Here is an 8,380-nt window from a genome sequence, read left to right as displayed (position 1 = left end):
GGGGCAAAGAAAATATATGAACATATACGTTTTTATATATGCAACATATATGTTTATCATATGTGACATATACGAAATTGTCCGCCTGCATATATTTCTCTATATATGTACATATATATCCATATATGTGGCATATATGTGGACATAGAAGAGACATACTGTATGTTTCCTACAGTATATATCCACATATATGCACATATATGATATATATATATATATATATATATATATATATATATATATATATATATATATATATATATATATATATATATGGCATATATGCAGCATATATACTGCATATACTTGCCATATATTGGCAAAAAAAAAAAAACCTACGCATATTCCGGTAGAATATCATGGGTATTTTATTTATTTAGTGTCCAGCGTTGTATTACAAATTTGATTGTGTCGACATGGTCCTACGGATGTCAGTAATAAACAGATGTGTAACCATGTTTTGGGTTTGGCAATTCGGCATAAGTTGTCAAAATACTGGATATAAATGGTTACAGAGTTGTGAGACAATTCTTTCCACCTGACAATGAGGAGTTTCAGTGGTTCACACTATCTTCCTCAGATCCCTTCCCCAATGAAGAGGGACCGCAACAAGGACATGATCCCTAGGTGGCTCCGTACACTGCCAATTGTGTTTGTTGGAGTGTTCATGCCAAGCCTAAGGCAACACTGCTGGGAATTGAACCAGTGTGTGTGTACGCTGAAATGCATTATAAGTTGTCAGTTTATCTCTGACCAGTGTCAGCAAGATGGATACGGACCCTTAGAGACTTCCACAAAAATAAAATAAAATAGAATAAAATAAAACATACATACTGCTGTCACCTTTATTTATATTAAGTAGTGTAAAGTATTGGATAGTATAGCATAGCATTTGTGCCTTCTATGTGATTTAAACAATCAAATTCAAACCATGTCCATTCACTATCTAGCACTCAATCCCTCCTATAGGATAACGCAAGTTTGTATTTGTGTGTGTGTGTGTGTGTGTGTGTGTGTGTGTGTGTGTGTGTGTGTGTGTGTGTGTGTGTGTGTGTGTGTGTGTGTGTGTGTGTGTGTGTGTGTGTGTGTGTGTGTGTGTGTGTGTGTGTGTGTGTGTGTGTGTGCGCGCGCGCGTGTGTCTACATCATCTATGTGCATCTTTCTTACACTGTATTCATGCACACGCATGGCCACCAAATGTACATTATGCCGTGCAGCGTCTAGCTGTCTGACACCTTACCTGAGCCCTGCTCTGCTGTCCTTGACAGATCACATGGATATTGGCTGCCTGCTTAAGAAATAACACCTCCCATCATGTTGATAGAAGGGCTCTGGAGAGCCCCCCGCCCATCTCTCAGTCTCTCTTTCTCTGAGATGTTTACATCCAGGCCTGCTGCGCTGCAATCTCCACCATGATCATGTATTCAGCAGGGATTTGGGCGAGGGGGTGTAAGTGCTCCTCTGGGAAATGAGGGTCACCTCTTTAATCTCCAATGCGGGGGATCTCTCCATCCTGTGCACAAGTGTGTTGCTATTTCGACAGATTATTATGTATAGCCCTTCCCCATTGCTTCACACGTTTCTTTGCATACATTTACGTGTTGTCGGTAATCTTGCACAATATTGTTGGTTTTACTGTTTATGGAAAAAACTAAGTGAGGTCAGGCAGCATTGGTGGGGGACTGGCGGAGATAGTGGGGCTTCTCTTTGTGGTTCCCCTGTGGGTAACCTGACAGCTGACTGTAGAAACAGATAGGGAAACTTGATTGTGTGACACAGACTGTTTCTTTTTTTTATAGAACTGAGCGGGGGGTATGTCTCAGAAACAACAACTCTTGGTGTAACCAAAGGAATGTGCATTGCCGTAAGTCACTTTGTCTCCCCATTCTTCACCTCCATTTCCCTGACCCTGACGGTCAGCAAACATCCCTTGGCGTACTGAGAGGACTTTTGGGAGTGGATGCACCAGGCACAGCAGGGCAGGCAATGCTATCCACCTCAGCTTTTGCCCCCCCCCCCCCCCCCCCCCCACACCTCCTCGGTTGTGAGGAAATACAACAAAACCCTTTACCCCAGCTTCTTGATCATGAGCACTCTTAGCTTTAACATTAATATATCAATGCCACTTGCATATAAAAAAGATCCCAAGTCAACAACAGAAAAATTAATAAATGCCAACCAGGAATTCAAGATGGTGAACTTACCAAAACAGGGGAGGGGGGTAGTTTAGACGAGCCCCCTTTATGTTCTGCCCCATGCAGGATCTAACTTTTTCCATAGACAACGCCCTGGAGACTTCGGTTCCAACGGCCAAGAACCTTGGTGTTGTCCTGGACAGTCAGCTCTCATTAATGCACACATTGCGGTCACTCGATCCTGTAGGTTTACGCTCAAAGGATCAGACCCTTCCTCACCCGGGAGTCAGCTCTTTATCCAGACCTCCGTCATATCAAAACTTGACTACTGTAACTCGCTCCTTTTTTTCTTCTTTTTTTTTTTAAATTTAGAGTAGACAATTATTTTTTACCCCTTTTTTGCCCCAATTTAGTCGTTATGCCAACAATTGATTCCTCCCCACACACATTTATGTGATGTCACTGCGATTGTATCCTACTGACTCACCTGCCAGTGAGGAGCCCCCACCGGGAGGACGTAGAGCCTTCGTTCTACTCCTCCCGCCCAGCACTCCCCGCTGACAGGTGCCACCCCAGCCCGTAGGAGTACGTGCAATGACCAATATCACCCACCCCGCCCGGCTTCCCTCCCCCAAACACGGGCCAATTGTGTTCGTGTAGACGGATGCACCACGATGGATTCAAACCCACAACCTCTGTGGTGGTGGGCAGGGACTTTACTTTTTTAAGCCCCTCCAAATGATCCAGAATGCCGCAGCACGCTTGGTCTTCAACCAGCCAGATTTTTCACACGTCTCCCGCTTCCTCCACTGGCTCCCAGTTACTGCCAAAACGCTGTACAAAACACTGATGTTGGCCTACAACATGGGTTCCCAAACTTTTCAGCCCGCGACCCCAAAATAAGGCGGCCATTGACTCGCGACCCCACCTAAACCTGGAGGTAATTTATGCACATAAACTTGCACGTTCGGTGCGCATTTGAAATGTATTAAAATGGTCAAATGTACTATTTGTAATCATTTTAGGTTGTATTTCATCCATTCTGTTGAATTTATTATTATTATTATTATTTTTTATGACCCAAAATAATTTCGCGACCCCACCGTCAGACCCCAACTTTGGGAACCCCTGGCCTACAAAACGACCAAAGGTATGCCATCCCCATATCTTCAAAGCAAAATTAGCGAATACAAGAACGCTAGCCCAAAAACACACTCGCCCTGGGTCAAATGCGGCGACCTCGGAATGGTCGCCACCATTCCTAAACGTAACCTCAGTAAAACTATGCCTAAACCTTATTCTTAAACGTAACCTCAGTAAAACTATGCCTAACCTTATTCCTAAACTTAACCTAAGTAAAACGATGTCTAAACCAACCTTATTCCTAAACGTAACCTCAGTAAAACTATGCCTAAACCTAACCTTATTCCTAAACTTAACCTAAGTAAAACTATGTCTAAACTAAGGCTGAACGATTAATCGTTTTCAAACCGAAATCGCGATTTGAAACCACGCGATTAGCTAATCGCAAAGGCCGCGATTTTTTTATTTTTTATTTTATAATAAATCATTTTAATATTCATATTAATCCCAGAGCACCCGCGGGACTTGTCTCATTCTCTCCAGAGTGGCTGCCTGCATCTCTCAACAGGGAGCGAGAGGGCAGCGAATCCCCCCCCCTCTCTCTCTCTCTCTCTCTCGCTCTGTCCCTCTCATAGAGTTAGGTCTCCGTCGGCTACGAGTATTTAAAGTTTGTCGAACGGGCCGTGTTGCGCAAATCCCTGATGCCGCGCGTAGCGGTAAAACATTATTTTCGGTGCGACACAAGTAGTGTAGTAGTAGTGTTGCTCCGATCTATGTTTGTTATTGTAAGTGTAACTTATATTTTTCCCATCATTATTAAACGATTACTGTTGGATGCAATGTAAACAATACGATGGAAAGCACTTCCTGGTCAGTGACAGTGTTGCCAGGTTTTGTGAGAGAAATAAGCAACCCTGTCTATGAAAACAAGCCCAAAAGAAGCGACTATGAACTGTATCTTTGTCACTTCTGTTATGTACAGTGGTGGAAAAAGTACTCAAATGTTGTACTTAAGTAAAAGTATCAGTACTGCAATGTAGAAGTACTCTGTTACAAGTAAAAATTCAAAATGTACTTGAATAAAAGTACAAAAGTATCGGTATCAAAATGTACTTAAAGTACCAAAAGTAAAAGTACTAATGTTTGAAAATAGCAGATCTACAAGCTCACAACGCGTTGCATCACGGCGCGTTGTGAGCTTGTAGATCTGCTATTTTCAAATAACCTAGGTATAAAATAGGGCCAAAGTGGTTAATGTAGGTTTTACAATATTATAATTTATTATAATTATCTGAAAAGTAACTAGTCACTAAAGTTTTCAAATAATTGTAGTGGAGTAAAAGTACAATATTTGCCTCTGAGATGTAGTGGAGTAGAAGTTAAAGTATTGGAAATTAGAAATACTCAAGTAAAGTACAAATACAGTACTTAAGTAAATGTACTTAGTTACTTTCCACCACTGCGTTATGTATTCTGAGTTTTTCACTTCCAAGGAGTAGTAGTAATACAATGTACAGTAGGAGAGGACTTTGCCTTGTGAGACAAAAAAGTGTTACATTTTAGTTGAATGTTAATCTACATAAGCTAAATACTGGATATCAGTAAATATGCTTCTTTAGCCATAAGTGAAATACCTACTTATTTCACTGCTGTGAATTGTTTACACAAAAAGGTCATTATTTGTTTAATTTTAATTTTATTTATTGAACTTCATTTCAGAAAAAGCTTCTCTTCTTGAGCCATAAGTTAATGACTTAACAAGTTCAATGTTGGGTTGTTTACAAAAATAAGCTATTTCTATTCCAGCTAAATGTTTAAATATATACATGGGAAAAAAAGTACTTGGAAGATACATGTTGGAAGCAATGAAGCAATTCATATCTTTTAGTTCTCATCCTTATTTATTAGAATCTAGAACAGTAAATAAATGGTATGCCATTTGGTAATGTTCCATTACTTCCAATTACTTTTTAAATGTAGCCTACACAGTGAATACTAAACTGAAGCTTGACTTAAAAAAAAATGTTAAAGATTTTTTTTTTTTTAATTAAAAAATCGCAATCAAATCGCAATCGCAATATCAGTCAGAAAAATCGCAATTAGATTTTTTCCCAAAATCGTTCAGCCCTAGTCTAAACCTAAACTTATTCCTAACCTTAACCTCATTAAAACAAATACAAGATTACAAGAACCGCTGGGGGGGAGCGGTCTGTGCAAAAAATGGGAGCGAGTGTGTTTTGGGGCGAGCGTTCCGGTTACCTTCAAAGCCTGATCCCAACCCTACAACCCCTCCCGCTCACTCAGATCAGCTAACACAGGGAAGCTGTCAGAACTTTCCCTAAAACTTCCGGGACAATGCTCCATACGTCCTCTCCCTTCTGGCTTCTAAACTGTGGAACGAACTTCCCATATCCCACTCACTCCCAATCTTCTGCCGTAATCTGAAGACTCACTTCTTCAGACTCCACCTTAGCCTGTAGCACTTGCCCTAGCCTTGATGACCTTGCAGGCTTATGCAAATGTTAAAATGTAATTTAGATAGCATGTTATTTAGACAGATGCCAGGTTCATTTGTTGACCTGTCATCCTATAGTTTGGATAGCTTCAATGTACAGATTATAATTCTTTTGATATTATACTGTTTAGACTGATTGGTTTACCTATGATCCTAGATTACTATCTCTATGCATTTTATGTATTACCTTGTGTTTACCTTGCTTACTGTAAATCGCTATGGATTAAGAGTGTCTGCTAAATGCCTGAATTGTAAAGGAGTGGTGTTGGGTTTTTTATTTTTTTTATTTATTTTTTTTTGGGGGGGGGGGACTGTAATTATCAATGCATTTATTTAAGCACAGAGGGAGCAGTTTTGCCACAAATGTTGTGGTGGAAGGAAAGGCAACATCAGAATGGATGGAGAGGGACGCACTCTCCTCCCCTCCCCCTACTTACCAAGGATGTTTGTACTGCAAAAGGAGCAGTCACTTATTAGACAAGTGCACAAGGTTCAAAGGAAAATTGCACAAGGAGAATATTAACTTTCATAAAGGAGAAGGGACTCTGTTTCGGCTGCCTAAAGGAGGGACACAATAGAAACAACTGTGAGGAGCGGTTAAGTTGCAATTTGTGTAGCCAAAAGCACCCAGGAATTCTCCACATGGAACATCAGGATAAAGGAAAATCCTCAGAACAAATGGAACAGTCCAAGGAACCAGCAGAACTCCTGCACCTCAGACATGTGGTCATATTGGGTCCGATTGTGAGGACGATTGTATCTTTTCTATTGTACCAGTCCAGGTTAAGTCCAAAAAAGGTGATAAAATATGACGTAAACCTATGCATTTTTGGATCCTGGTACTTCTGGTACATTTTGCACAGATAGACTAGCACAACCGTTGACCGTGAAGAAACATAGAACTAACATTCTGTTGCGCACCATGGGGCAGTTCAAGACAATTGCTAGCCATCAAGTGTCTGGACTGGAAGTGTCTGGAGTGGACAATGATGATTTTATTGACTTGCCTGGTGTTTTTACCCACAGCAGCATGCCTGTATCCAAGGGAAACATTTCCAGGCAAGAGGATGTGGATCAATGGCCATATTTGCGTGGTATCAAACTACAACAAATTGAGTCTTACATAGATCTTCTCATTGGAACTAATGCTCCTCATAAAACCATGGCAAGTCATTAATAGTCAGGGAGATGGGCCCTATGCGGTAACAAGTAGAGCGGGTGGGTTCTTAGTGGTCCTCGTCAAGGTGGAACTGACAACAGGAGCAAGTATGTCTGCTCCACCATTACCACCAACATAATCTCTATCATGCATACAGAGGAAATCATTGTTCAGCACCAGCATGACTTTATCGAGGTGACTTCAGAGGAGCAAGCTGAAATGTCAAAACGACGTACGCCTCAACCTGAAGAGAAAGCTTCAAGAAGAATGCACATCTTTTCTCACTGACTTCTCAGGAAGCAATCAAGGCTTTGCTGCAGTTGTGCCAGAGAAAAGGGACATACACATAGACTTTAATTGAATTGAAAAGACCTGTCATCAAGCTCTGTTGGCTATTCGAGGCCACAGACTAAAGGTCCTTACACACCGGGGCGAATTCTTCATGCGAATAAATACGTTTTTTTTAAAAACCTTATAAAGTCAATGCAAGCGTCCACATCAGTTTCGCGAAGCGAAAAAGCGTCTTTTAATTATTCGGAACGAGTCCGAATTTTGCGTATATTCGCATATTCGCCGGTGTGTAAGGACCTTAAGACTGTTAGAAAGAATACTTTGACTTTTCTTTTTCTCCATCTTTCTTTCTTCTTTCTCTTTTCTGACACATACCACATACCATTGATTAATGTTTTTCTTGTGCTTATGGCTTCATTAGAAATGTATTTTTATTCATTGTGTTTATATTTTTGCACAATTAGGGGCCGGAGTGTAGAAGCCATTTCACTGTTTTTGTTTATTTAATTATCATTATTATTATTATTATTATTATTATTATTATAATTATTATCATTATTATTGTTGTTATTATTTGGTATTATTATTTGTATTCGTTTTGATGGATTATTGGTTCATTAGATTATTTGTGGGCACCAAGGGCATGCATCTTAAGGGCATATCTAGGCGTGGTTGATTGGATAATGCATGCACCTGGGTAGACAGATGGTTTTTATCAGCGCCAGAGAACAATGCCATAATGCTGTTTGTACATACTTGCTCACTTGGATCAGTAAATATGCAAAAATGAAATTCAACGTGTGGACAATGTTTGCTTTTGCCTGCGTACAACTTAAGCCTTTAGGTGCGTCAGTGGGTTTTATTGATTTGTTTGGAGGAATTGAGTCGAGCTGACGAAACACCACCTTTTTGGCGATGCTGAAAAAGTCAGTAGGAGACCACTGTATGTATTGAGTAACACTAAAACAATATACTTTATATATTTTACTTTAACAATATACAAAGAAAACCTTGCTCTTCTACAGTAAGTGTATTTTTTCAGAGTAGTTAGTAGTAGTAATAGCCTGCCCTAGATTGCATTGTCCCCCGTTGGCTCGATGTCCCCACTGAATATCCCCTTGCTTCATGGAGAGTAATTCCAATGAATAGGGAATCTCTCACACTCCGTAAATTTGTGATGTTATTTCTGACTGCGCT

The sequence above is a fragment of the Gymnoscopelus braueri genome, assembly GCF_963280865.1.
Source record: "Gymnoscopelus braueri genome assembly, chromosome: 3".
Taxonomy (NCBI): domain Eukaryota; kingdom Metazoa; phylum Chordata; class Actinopteri; order Myctophiformes; family Myctophidae; genus Gymnoscopelus; species Gymnoscopelus braueri.
This window is presented reverse-complemented; position numbering follows the sequence as displayed.